Source organism: Urocitellus parryii, chromosome 8 (genome assembly GCF_045843805.1).
Source record: "Urocitellus parryii isolate mUroPar1 chromosome 8, mUroPar1.hap1, whole genome shotgun sequence".
Lineage (NCBI taxonomy): Eukaryota > Metazoa > Chordata > Mammalia > Rodentia > Sciuridae > Urocitellus > Urocitellus parryii.
This window is the reverse complement of record NC_135538.1, coordinates 59,066,478-59,081,133: the sequence shown is the minus strand read 5'-3', so window position 1 is coordinate 59,081,133 and position 14,656 is coordinate 59,066,478.

The following is a 14,656-nucleotide window of genomic DNA, read 5'->3' as shown; positions in this document are numbered from 1 at the left end:
ATGTGAAAAATTATAGAAAAGGTCATTGTTTTGTGATTATTATTGAGGTTGATGTTATGAGGATGTTTCAGAATAGCTGCTTGCCCTCAGTGGTGGAAAAAAAAAATGTAATTTGACAAGAGAAAAATGCCTGACTGCCTCCCCACTTGTTTCAGTATCAACTCAAAAAATAATATTTATTTATGTTGAACAATCATGGAATTCTGACAGTCTATAAAGGAGATGAGTCTGTGAGTGCATTTGTTTAATTTAATAATATCTGTTATTTTAAGTATATTTCTTTGGAGTGAGAGGAAACATACCAGGAGAGAAACCATATAAATTATTTCCTCTGTGGACTCATCATCAAAAAAGATATAGAAATATAAAGCCTTTTGTAGTTCTACTTGGCAGAATAAACTAAGACCTCAGAACAAATAGAAGTCTTCTTAAGCCTTTTGTTTCTCTCTTGAGTTAAGATATAAGCAGTGAGCAAGCTCTATGTGCTTGAAAAGCATTACGTAGCCGCCAGAGCTTTATGCCTTGGCTAATACATATGGATGTGGTAGCCTTTCAAGATGGGAACAGCTCTGCCATTGGTATAAGAGAAGGAATAAGTTGTCTAATTCTAAGCTAAGGCCAGGAAGGTCAGCAAGAGGAATGTACTTCATTTTCAGGACTAGATTGTATAGTAGCAACCGTGGCTAGACGCCTAGGCTTCCATCCAAGCATGACAAGAAAAATATAAAAAACAATAAATGAACATGAGGCAGTGAAAACATAAGAGAAATCGATAGACTAAATGAGGTAGTGTTTATTTTTTTAGTTTAGTTTTGTATATTAAGGGAATTGATTTGTCACCTAAACTATAAAATCCATGAAAGCTAATTAAATACAAAACTTCTCATTACCTAAATTCTCTCACAACAAAGAACGGTATTAAAATTTCAGTAATGGCAACAATTTAGGAAGCCAACAGCAATGGAATCAATGACCCAAAGGCAGAATCACATTAGAGTAGCTTAGATGGTTGGAATTTCTTCTGTTTTTAAAGGATTTGTTCTTATACCTATAATGCAATATTTTGAAAACAACACTGTAGGAAAAGTACTGTCAAAATAGCTGTAAGACATTTGTAGGTTTTGCATAAAATTCCAAAGTATTAAAAAGGAGATTTAAAACTAAAATTACTTAGACTTCTTTGAGTATCATCTTTGTGGATTGTGTCATATTGTATGTACTGGGCTGTGTATTATGCTATAGGATAGTACATTTTTGTAGATTTTTTTTTTCTTTTTAGTGATCAGGAGTATCTTTATTATTTATTGTATTTGGAAATGAGTTTTAAATGTGTACAGTTTTTAAATTGAGGTATAATTTTTTAAAATGTTTATTTGTTCTTTTTATTTATCCAGGATAGTAGAATGTATTTTCACATAGCATATTCACATGGAGTTTAACTGTCCATTCTTGTGATTGTATATGATGTAGAGTTACACTGGTCATGTGTTCATATAAGATCATGGGAAAGTTATGTCAGATTCATTTTACTGTCTCTCCTTTCCTATCCACTCTCCCTTCCCTTTGTCTAAACCATTGAATTTCTATTCTTTTCCTCTCTCCCCTGTATTATGTGTTTGCATCCACATGAGATAAAAAACATTCAGCCTTTGGTTTTTGTGGGGATTGGCTTATTTCTTATGAAGATATTTCTAATGTTTAAGTAATATAGTAAATATTTAATAATTTTTTCAATATGTGTGATACAATTGATATTTAATATTTGATATATTAATGATAAGGAATTTTAGTTTAGTGGCATTATTGATTCAGTGTTCAAATAACAGAAGGTAAAATGTTTAAGAAAAGTTTTGTAGTTGTGCTTATTGTAATGTGTTTTTCAAAATATATAAATAGGGTGTCTGTTCAACAAACTGAAAAACAGATTATATGAAATTATCTAGCAATTGCTTAAATTCCTAAATTTCTGTAATCTGGGATATTATAGATCTTTAATATTAAAATTGGACACATTAAGCCTCAGGAATTTAATTACATTCCAAGTATTATGGTCTATATATGAAGTGTTTCCCAAAGACTCTTGTGTTGAAGTTCTACCTGAGCAATGCAGCAATGTTCACAGGTTGGGTTTTGGGGAGATGACTGGGTTATGAAAACTCTGACCTTATCAGTGGATTAATCCATTGAGAGCTGAATGCACTACTTACTGGGAGGCTGTGGGAAGCTATTGGAGTCGAGTCTTAGTTGGAGAAAGTAGGTCAGCAGGAGCATGCCCTGGAAGGGTATTTCTTGTATCTGGCCTCTCTCTCTCTCTCTCTCTCTCTCTCTCTTTCCCAGGTGCCACAGGTTGAGAAGCTTTTCTTTGCCGCACTCTCTGTCATGATATTTTTGCTTTACCTTAGGTCCAAAGCTATGGAGCCAGCTGAATTGAAACATCTGAGCCAAAAATAGATCTTTCCTCCTTTAAGCTGTTTTTTTTTTTTTTCCCAAGCATTTGTCGCATAATGAAAAGCTGACTGTGACAGAAAGAGACATTAATGTTAAGGAAGAATTTTTAAAATTTAATATAAAACTAGCCTGAAATAGAATAGGAATTGGGTAATTATTAGGGTAAAGCAACTAGGGAATCACACAAAAAGACATTCACAGACATGCACATACAAGTATTATACGCTAAAAGCAAACTGTGGATTCCTTCTCAGGACTTAAATAAAGGTTCTTAGAAGAGGTGCTAGTTAAGTGAAGCCTAGGGGGATAAATTGCTTGATCAAATCTAGGTTTTAGTAAGATAATTCTGACAGCAATGTGGAGTACATATGAAGACTGGAAGAAGCTAGAGGCAAGAATATATTAATTTCAACATTATGAAATGAAAAAAAGTAGAAAAATACAGACAAGCTGAGTGATTAGTTCAATGAATACCCAAATGAACATCAGCTCGTAAACATTTTTAACATATTGCCACATTTGCTACATTAATATGAAGCAAAAATCCAATATGCTTCTACTAAAAATAAGAATTTTAAAGAAAATCAGTGAGATATTTAAACAAAGATAATAAGTAGAAACTCCCCAAAACGCTTAAAATACTGTTCTTATTAAAATATCTATATTTTTTAAAATGCACTTTGTAACATTTTCAGTGTTCACAGATTGTATGGGGATATCTCCTTTGCTTCCTTCAGTGTAGGAACAGATCTCTCTCTTACATTTTCCTCATGGCATTGCTATTTTTGAAGAGACAAGTGCTGTTGTCTTGTCAAGTGTCACATTGTCTGGATTTGTCTGATTGTGTCTTGAGGTGTTATTAAATGGATTTCTTCATCTGTTGTATTTCTAAGGAAACGAAAGTTAGGTTTAAAGCAATGATTAGATTCAGCAGAAACACTATTTGGTGTAGACTCTTTCACATGCCATCAGGAAACACATAATGTTGGAAGACCATCTATTATCCACACTATACTATTATTTGGTTAAGATGGTGACAAATATATCTTTCATTTTAAAAGTACACATGTCATCTTGTAGAATATGCAGAGTATTACTGTAGCTCCATGTGAATATGTAATGGTTTCTTTTGATAGTCCTGAACTGGATCAACGATTTTATCAGGGACTCAGGAAAGGTCATTAATAAAAAAAAAATATTTCCTCTATACTAATTGGCTGGTGTTCCTCAATTAGAAAAGCTATCCTTATCAAATGGGGAAGAGAATTAGAGCTTAATTTGTTTATTTTAATTACCTAAATTCAGAATAAGGAACTGGTATAATAATCACTATAAAAAATATCAGGTGTGTACTCTCTCTTTTATTTGCATGTCGAAATGAACTCAGAGAATTTTCAAATTATTTATATTCAGTAGTTAAAGGCATTATTCTTCTCAGTGCTCAAATTGTCCTAAATTTTGCACATCTGAGCCTTTTCTAGCTGGAATTTATATCTTACTATGTCACTACTCTGCTTTCTACTCTCTTATTTGATGTCAAGCTGCAAACACCCATGCTCACCTTGTGACATTACATGTCCCATATATCATAGTCAATTACTAGGGCTGAAATGGAAAGCAGAGTTCAAAAAATGGTATCGGGTTACATTCCTAAGCAATACTCCCAGATCTGTTATTTATTAATCTTCTACACAATTGTGTGTGTATGTGTGTATATGTGTGTGTCTATGTATGTATGTATATCATTGGCTTCCTTGGTGGTTGAAGGGAACTCAGCTGGTTGTATAATCTGTAACTCACATATAGTATTCAAAAGTGTTTTGAATATATTATAAAATTGTTGACATATTTATATGTTGTTTCTGAAATATATACTTCCATCAGGATTCTGTTTCTTTTTCCTATGACTTAGATCACTCAGGCCCATGGTATTTTATTTTATTTTTTAAAACATATTTGATACTCACAGATTAATAGCTTATATAATTGAATTGACCAATTTTGGTCAATATATTTTTTGCTGGTATATCTACAAATGTAGGTCTTCATTTGTTACTAAAAGTTTTCTTGATTGGTGATAAATTAATAGTAAATTTCTTGAAATTTGAAGGATAGTGATTAGTAGTTCTGGTCTTTGTTTTGGTTTTCTTCAGATACTACAATTTTATGTACATTGGATCTTTTAAACATTAATATTTATTTTATCTTGTGATTAGATAACTCTAAAGAAATCATGCACACATAAACACACACAGCAAAGACTATAGATACTCTGCAGTGATGTATTAACTTAATTTTTATGTGTCAAAACCTGCACATTTTAAAGAAATAACAGGATCTGGAACAGATCTTGGGAGACAACCAATAGACCCCTGTAATACAGGCCTGAATGTTATGCTAACAATATGATAGGGAGAATGCTGATTTTTGTTTTCTTGGGCCCCTGATACAATGTGTCAGTTTGATCTCTTAAAGGGGTGGAGACTGAAGGCTGACTAGTCAAGACCAGTCACACAGTATTGTCTATGTGAATAACTTCTAGTAAAAGCTTGCACACCAAGGCTGCAGGGAACATCTATAGTTGACACATTCCATATGTGCTGTCCTGTGTCATTTCTGAGGCAATTACGTGCTACCTGTACAACTCCACTTGGAGCAGACAATTGGATGATTATGCTTGGTTTCTCTGAAGGCTGCCATGTGCTTATTTTTCTATGGCAAATAGGTCTCACATTTATACTATTCTTCCTCAATGAAAAGGAATAAAATATCAATGCTTGCAACCACATGGATGAATCTTGTAATATGCAATGTAAAATTAGCAAATAAAAGGAAAGTACATAGGGAAGGATCTTTGTCATAGAATTATAGAAAACAAAATTGTCTATGATGACACAAACTAGATCAATGGTTGCTCAGGGATAATAAGGCCAGTAGAAGCTGGCGGAAGGGATTAAAACAATGTACATGACAATGTAGATGATGGCTAGGTCAATTATCCTGATACTGGTATAACTTCAAGGTGTCCATATTGAATTGCACACTTTGTATATTTATAGCTTATTGTATGTTAATTTATATCAGTAATGTACCAAAGTCTCTTACATTCATCAAAAGCACATCTTACAAATATCTTTTTTATATAGTATTTAATGTGGTTTATTTGTTTTTGTTTTGTTTTGTTTCCTTATGTTCCTTCATTAGGAAGATTGAATCTCTATTTATTTTTCTCTCCCTATCCAGAAACCTAACCAAGATTAGAAATAGTCTCCAGGCCATTTGTTTGGTAGAGCTGCAAAATGAGAAAGCAAAACATGAGACAGAAAAAGCAGAAAATAAACATTAAATTTATCTACTCGCCATTTGGGGCAACTCTGGCTCGAATGTACTGAGGATCCTCTAAAATAATTTATAAGAATACATGTTTGGTTTGTCTCTTTATAGGCTGAGAAATGATACATTTATCTTCTGGTTCCAATTCCCCATTGCTTGCATATGGTTTTGGGGACCAAAAAATCTTTGTTAAGATGAGGAACACAGTAAGCACTTGGTAGAAGAAGACTTGCAGTATGCAAGGAAATTGCCCACTCTATATACAGTTTAAATCAGGGTTTGACTGGGGGTGTGTGGCATAGAACACTAACAATATGGTGATTTTGACACATGACTACATCTTTTACCCTCATTCTTAGAAAAAGATATTTGTAAGATGTGCTTTTTATGAATAACTTAATCCTTGAATAGTTCAGAAAATTTACCTCTAAAGTGTGAAATAATAACTAATTCTGTGTAGTATAAATCAAATGAAATAATGCATACAGAAATACTTTTTTTAAAAAGTTATTTCCCTTTAATTAGCATTTCTGAGCCAGAGGAAGAAGCCAAATCTGGTTAACATTGAAAATTCAATAGTTTTTGTATTTATACTTACATTATGATTTTGTTTCCCATTTAAATATTAAAACAAAAACAAATCTTAAATGAAGCCAGTTGTTAATTGTTGCTCTAAGAGAAAATATGTAAAAAAGGACATTTGCTCATAATTGTGCTGCACACATGAAGTTAACACTGTCTACCTGCCTAAGGAGAAGAAATACAAAATCAAGTCATTACAGTCCCCCGTGAATAGAAACATTCATGACATGGATGAAATACCTCCAAAAGAAAAAGTAGGCTGTCTCCAATTGTATCTTTTTTTCTTTTTTTTAAAAAAACAAAACAAAACAAAACAACCAAAAAATTGTCATTGGGAAGATATAATTAAGAAAATAGGTTAAGAAAAAAAATACTAAAAAAGTCAAGATGATTTAGATCCAATGTAAATATCACTATTAAAGCAATAAGGCAAGAACACAGAGTTCAACTCTGAAACACTACAAGATAAATTTAAGAAGGGAAAAACAACTTTTAACTTATTTCTAATTTTTTAGAAATAAATAAATGACTCAATAAAATGGCATAACCATTCTAATTTGCATTTTTTCTTTTATAAATTTCAACCAACTTAATTTCATACAGATAATATGTGGTGACTCATTTTTAACTTCTTCTTCTTATTATTATTATCATTATTATTGCACTGGGGATTGAACCAAGGGATGCTTAACCACTGAGCAATACCACCAGCCCCTTTTTTTAAAAAAGATATTTTATTTAGAGACAAGAGTTTCATTGAGTTGCTTAGGGCCTTACTAGTTTGCTAAGGCTGGCTTGGAACTTGTAATCTTCCTGCCTCAACCTTCTGAGCTTCTGGATTTATAGGCATGCGCCACTTCACCTAGCTATAATTCATTATAAAAATACATCTTTATTATAAAAGAGCTTTCTCTGTTAAAAATAACTATTATTATTTAAATCTGAATTATTGGTATCTATGATTTTGTTTTAATGCAAGCCAAGGGCAGGGCACACACCTGTAATCACAGCAACTAGGGGGGACTTCACCCTAAGTTTTTGTTGGGACAATACCAAATTTTGTGTCTTGGATGAGTAATTGGAAGCAACATTGATGTAGAAGACTTCTAATGAAACTATTATTTGAATGAATAAGCAGAAGTTTGAGAATGTTTAAAAGAGAACAGAGTACTATGACTAAATTTAACTAAATATGATTGTTTAATGAAACAATAGCCAAAACAAAATTGAGGGGATTTCCTATTCTAACACATGCTAATAGCTGCCCATCACTTTAAAATATTGAATACGGAGTCCAATTAACAATGTAGTGCTGTGAAATTATGGTGAGATTAATGTTTTGTTCTTAACTGTTTTTTTTTTCTGAGAATAGTCAGCATGTCTTATTCAACATGTCATATAACTAATTAAATTTTTGCCATTTAAAAACATTAAGATTTATTCTTTTTCCTTAATTTATTCATCCTTTACACAGTTTTGAGTTATTTTGTGTTATTTCTGGTAAGCCACTGTGGATACATGCATGTTTTAGAAGCTGGAAAGCTTTGTCATTGATAGGAGAAACAAACAAATAAAGAATACAAACAACAAAGCAACATATTGCTTTGAAAGTAAATAGCAATAAATACAGTCAAATCATTTTGGTAAAAATTGGTTGTCTTTTTGTAATAAAAATAGAGACCATGAGAAAGTATGAGTCAACATTAGGACCCATGTTTTATTAATAAAAACAAGTCCAAAGAGATACGGTTTGAAAGAGAATAAAAGGAAGAAACAAATTATGTTTTGAAAAATTAGATGTGGCCTGAACTTGATAGTTAGATCTAGCCACCTTCAAATGTGTTTGGTCTACCAGTGCCAATTTAGAAAACAGGCAGACAGAACATCAATTTTCATTGCTGAGGGAATCTTAAAAGAGAAGATTTAAGGCATTGAAAGTGGCCCTATCTCTCTTCATAACCAAACTTTGGAGGTCTTTTTCCACCAGCAGTTGTCTATTGAAAGTTCCACGCATCACTGTGCCGATTGAATAACTCATACATGTGAAAAGTTTCTAGTATGTTAGATAATGTTCAGTTCCTCTATTTTGACATCGATATATATATATGCAAATCTTAGTGGAGCTGGAAGGGTGGAGAAATGGTAGAGGTAAGTGTACAGAAAGGGGCTCAGGAAAACACATAAGTTGTGCATAATTTTTGTATATGCATATGTATATGCATAATATTTTATGTATATGCATAATTAAATATTTTAAATCCTGTGCTTCATGATATCAGTGTTTCCATTAACAAAATCATACAAGTAGTATGTGTTCATATGCAAATTAAAGGAGATGGACCACTGAAGGAAAAGGACAACTGCCTTCACTCAACTCACTCAGATACTTGTAGAGAAAGTGATTCTGAGGGGCAAAGTCTATCTTCTAGGAAGTGACCAGAAACAAAGCGAACATGGACTGCAGCAAAATGAGAAGAAATAGGATAAAATGTGATATTAAGGAGTCTTCCAAGAGTCAACATGATTCAAGTATTGGCTCTTTCATTTAATTCATAAAACCCATGATGGTGCAAGGAAGTTGCACTTCTAATACTACACTTTAATTCCATCACATTAAAAATACTGTCATAAGCTGAATTATGTTTTCCTATCTCATATGTTCTTTAAAGATTTTTCTTGTCTTATGCCGCAGTCTGGCTGGGCACAAAATAACAGAGCCACCACAAAAACCTTGTAGATTCCAACAGCAACTCTTTATTCCTTGAACTCTCACGGGCCCTCTACACTCTTTCTGGGGAAAATACACACCCTCCACCGGGCTCTGCATACCAAAATACCCTCTGAATCCCTGGAGAACTCAAGGGGAACTCAAGGAGGGGGGGGGCTGAGGCAGCAGGATACGCCCTATTCCCAGCAGGATCCACCCTAAACCCTAAACCCGGATCCTCCCTAATCCCTGAGCAAGGTCACCTTTCAAATCAAAACTCTCAAACATTCATGCAATGTCACTGCAAATGACCTGGGTCCAAGGCAAGCCCATTTCCACAACGGAGAGTCCTCCCTCAAAGCAACATTGGGTAGGCTGACAAGGAAATTGCCATGCGTCATTCCTACTTGGCTATGGCTCTCAGCAGTCTTAGGTATATTTATACTGCTCAGCTGTGGTTTCATATATTTCTGAGTTTTATTTTAGTAGTTTCCTTCATGAGATGATTATTTAATAGTTTCCTTTACTGTATCTTCCAAGCCACTTTTTTATAAAGTGAGCTAAAATGATTCAGATGTATTTATCTAGTAATTCTGTAGGTAATTCTCCTCAAAAAACAAAAGAAAAAAAATGTATAAGCACCATCTTTCATAAATTTTACTTATACAATTAATTATATATTTAAAATTACTTAGTAGAGAGGATTGTGAATGTTGCCAACATAAAGAAATGATAAACATCTGAGGTGATGGATGTGCCAATTACCCTGATCCGATAATTAGATTGTAGAAATGTGTTTAAACGGTACAATGTGCCTCATAATTATACACTTTACAGTCAGATAAAATTTTTAAAAATATGTTTTTTTAAAAAAGAAACATATTATTTACAATAACACTAATGTATAGGGAATGTTACATAGGAATTTTTTTCTTTTTTTTTTTTTCCTCTTTTGGTCTTGGAATTAGTGACAAGTATCTCCCCTTTCTAAATTGAAAAGTCAGATGCATCTATAGGATATGTCTTGAACTAGGAAAGCTGATTTTCTTCTCCTTTCATCAGTTGCTCATCTATGTACATAAATACAGGAAGTTAAAAATAATTTCGTTCAGAGAGTATTTCTTTGGAGAGTGGGTGTCCTACTCTGTAGGAATTCTCCCTGTACAATAACTAAAGTATTTTAGGAGACTGATTCACAGAGAGATCTGAAGTTTGCCAGATGGGCTAGATGTTCCTAAGTTCCAATAAAATTTAGGGCCCCCTTGTGCTGCTTACCAGAAGAGCACAGAAAACATGGTTTTGGGTTTGCAGCCTGAGTTTTGAAAGACAAAATTGCCCACAAGGTACCAAGCAGGGTAGTGCAGCTCAAGGTGGCTTGAAAGGACTCCCCCAGGAGTATTTCCTGGTAGAGAACAACCTGATGAGAGAGAGGTTTTGTTGAAGGGATTTCCAGGAAGAAACTGACGCAAAATAATAAGAGGAAGCATCAAAGCTAGATAAAAAGGAAATCCCCATGGTGTCCAAGGTCCTAGGCAAGTATTTTTTGTGGTGCCCCTGTCTATGAATACAATTTGGTTAAAACAGTGTTACAAAATACAGGATGACATGATCTTGCTCAAAGCGTGCTTCTCTCTGTTTCTGTCATTACTGGTTTCTTTCTTGGCATTAAGACGTTCATTCCTAGCTGTGATGAGCAGTCTCTGAGATGGTTTTCAAAGATATCCACATCCTGCTATTCATGCTACTGTGAAATTTTGTCCCATTCAGTATGGATTATATTTCTATGGAAGAGATAATGAGATGCTACTTTTGAAATTAGGTTTTAGGCTTGGGCATCCAACTTGGAAATATACTGTCTTCTACTTTCACCCCATATGGGAAGCCACCTGCTATTGTAAGGAGCCCTATGGGGACTCACACATGAGGAGAGATGAAGGATTGTGAGTGATCTGTGTTAATGATCCTGGAAACAGAACATTCAGTATTGTAGGTTCATCTATACAACTACAACTGTTTAAGAGACTTTGAGCCACAGACAATCAACAAAGCAATACCCAATCTCTAAGCAATGGGAATTAAGAAAATAAATATTTGTTGTTTTAAACTACTATATTTTAGGTTATGTATCACTAAGAAATAGATATCTACTACATTTTCTTCCTTAGACAGCCATTTCCTGATTTCACTGTCCAAACATCATTACATGTGATCACCTGGACTCTTTTTCACTTTTTTTACATGATATTTTTTGTTCCTTAAACCATTTCTTCTTGTTTTCATTTTGCTATAGAATATAATCTTTGTAAGGACAGAAAACTGTGCTATTTAACATTACATTCCCCAAATTTGAAACTGTCACTGAGACATTAGAATTCTTCATATTTATAATTGATTGAAAATATAATTGAAACATATAGTACAATTTTACAACATATGTATGCATTTATCTAACACAAGGGTCTTCCTATTTTATTAAAAACAGTATTTTTAGTACCTGAGTTGTATTTGATTATATATTGCATATTGTATACTGTGCTACTACATATTACTTATTATATATTATAGTGACACATACACAAAGTACATACACTAAGGAAACACTAGAAAAAAAGAAATCAATAAATTAATGTTTTGATGGGCACAGTAGGGCATGCCTGTAATTGCAGCAGCTCTGGAGACTGAGGCAGGAGGATCAAGAGTTAAAAGTCAGCCTCAGAAAAAGTTAGGTGCTAAGCAACTCAGAGAGACCCTGTCTTAAAAAAAAAATTCAAAAAGGGCTAGAGATGTGGCTCCGTGGTCAAGTGTCCCTGAGTTCAATCCTCAGAAAAACAACAATAAAAAATAATCAATGTTTTAATCCATGTTACATAAGCTCATGTAGAACAATTTTTTTTTCTCTATTCATTCCATTGCCTTCTTATTCTACATTCTAGGAAAAACAATTGCGTGGATTTCTTCATATTCAGATATATGCTGATGTGCTACTCCAAGCTTCAGTTTTTTTTTTTTTTACTCTTTAGCTAGCTTGTGGAATGCTTTTGTCATTTGGGGGCCCAAGTGTAATCGAATCTGGAATAGCGTTGTCTCTAAACACTAAACATTTGTCTAAAACTAGTAGGACATTACTAAATATCGTATAAATAATTATTTCTAGTTAATAAACAAATCCATTCACAAATTCATTTTGCGCTCTAAAAGGAGTGAAAATAAAAAGACTGAAGTGGCAAAGATTATTCTTATAGTGTGATAACCTTATTCTGTATTAAAGTCCAGGATATTCTTGACTTCAGAGTAAACCCTTTGGTGGAAGCACAGAGCAATAAGAACCTGGATCAATGGTAATTCTCCTTTTGATCCATCATTCTTATAGTAGGAGATGTGAGTTCACATGTTCATATTTATATCACATTTTAGAATTGAAAATCAACATATAATATTTATCTATAACTTTAAAGATTTTACTTTTGAAGTTTGTGTCATTGAACCTTAAACCTTTTTTGAAATGAATATCAGTTTTAAAATACAAATTTGTCTGTAAATAAACTTAACATAAAATAAATGGAAACAAACAAACAAAAACCCTGTAAAATATGTGTTTACAGTATGGCAAAATTATAAGAAAAAATAACAAGTTATAGAATAAGGTCATGTATTTTGTGAGCAGATTACAAAACTTTCTGTCTTATTTATTTCATGCATATTAGAAAGTTGTAATAAACTGCATCTCATGGTGTTCCGTTGACAAAAACAATGTCAATATGACACCTGGGAATTTCTGCGCACCTCTTAAGATGCAACTTCTGAGTTACCCCCTTTAGAAAGCATTTTCCAGTTCAGGTTGTGTTGCAGTCATTGCCGCTGCTCTGATTTTGTCTTTCTTTAACTTTTCTTTTATGATGAGATTACCAAATTTTATCTGTTAATTTTATTCTGTTAGGTTGTACAAGATTACATTAGATAGAAAGAAAGCATATATATATATATATATATATATATATATATTCAATTTTGTATCCTCATATTTACTCTATCACTGTCATGGTTAATATTGTTTCTCAACATGACAGGATTGAGAGACACGCACAGCACACTTCTGGGTAACTGCGAAGGTGTTTCCAGAGAAGACTGGCATATTGATCAGCAAACTGATTGAGGAAGAGGCCCTACTCACAATGAATGCACTCCTATTTCAATAGGCTGGGGTGCAGATGAATGAAAAGGGGGAAGAAGTAGGAAACACACATGGCCACACTTGACCCTTCCTGAGTGTGGTCATTTTGTGATGCTGCTCTCACCCCTGGATATCAGACTCCAGATTCTTCCTATGAATGTGGCATTGCACTTGCGATTCTTCAGGGGGCTTCCAGGCTTTCAGCTTTAGAAGGGGCTACATCATTCATCCCTCTTGTTCTGGGGCTTCCAGCTTCTTGGATGGAGCAGTACTGGTTTTTCCAGATAAACAGCTTGCAAATGCCCTTTGTGGAACTGTTCAGTCTTTAATTGTGTAAGCCAGTTTAATAAATTTCCTCTTATAATTATGTGTATAATCTATTGGTTCTATTCCTCTGGAAAATCCTGATCAATACCATCATAGATACAAAGCAAAAATAAATAGATTGTAAAAGTCAATTCTTTAACTTTCTAGAATAATTCTAAAATAATATCTCTTGTTATTCATGGAGGATTGGTTACTTGAGCCCTCATGGTCACCAGAAATTAGTAGATAATGAAGTTCCTTATTAAACATGGTATAGTTTTTGCATATAACCTACACAATCCTCTCCCATACTTTAAATCATCTCTAGATTACTTATAATGTATAATATAATGTAAATGCTATGCAAATAATTTTTACATTGTATTGTTTAGAGGATAATGACAAGGAATAAAAAGTCTGGTATGGTCAGTGTAGACTCATTTTTTTTTTCTCAAAATACTTTCAATCTGCTTTTGGTTGAGTTCATATATATGGAACCAATGGATATGGTGGACTGTTTGTAAGATGGTGGATCTACGTATCTAATGTCAAGAATAGATGCTGAAAGTAGAGCTATCTATGGAAAGGTAATCCTCTGGCACTACCGACAAGGTCATTCATGGATAACTGTGTCGGGGAGCAACAGAATCCTTCAGGGAACTGTCTGGCAAATGTAGGCACTGAACTAGTGGTAGCAACAGTGCATGGGTAATTGATAAAAATATAAATATTTAGGTTTTACTGCAGAAATACTAAACAATCCCGGATATGTGCCTACAAACCTGTTTTCAGTCTTCTATTTAAGGAATCTGACTCTCACTAATGTTTGAGAATTAGTACTCCAGGACAGTAATTGTTTTTGCAGACAGACAGAAGCCACTTCTGAGGCCATTAAAAATTGTAGCTTTTCCTAGACTGTTTCTCTGAGGAAATTTTCGTATGGTTTATAGAACACAATAACATCTGAAAAAAAATGTTCTGCCCTATTACAGAGTGGGTTCCTCTGCTCATGAACATCACATACATTCATCAGATTTAGTTCTTACAAGATCAATAATACAACTTGTGCACTTTATTCACATTTTTACAGTTCAGGTCAGGTGATCTTT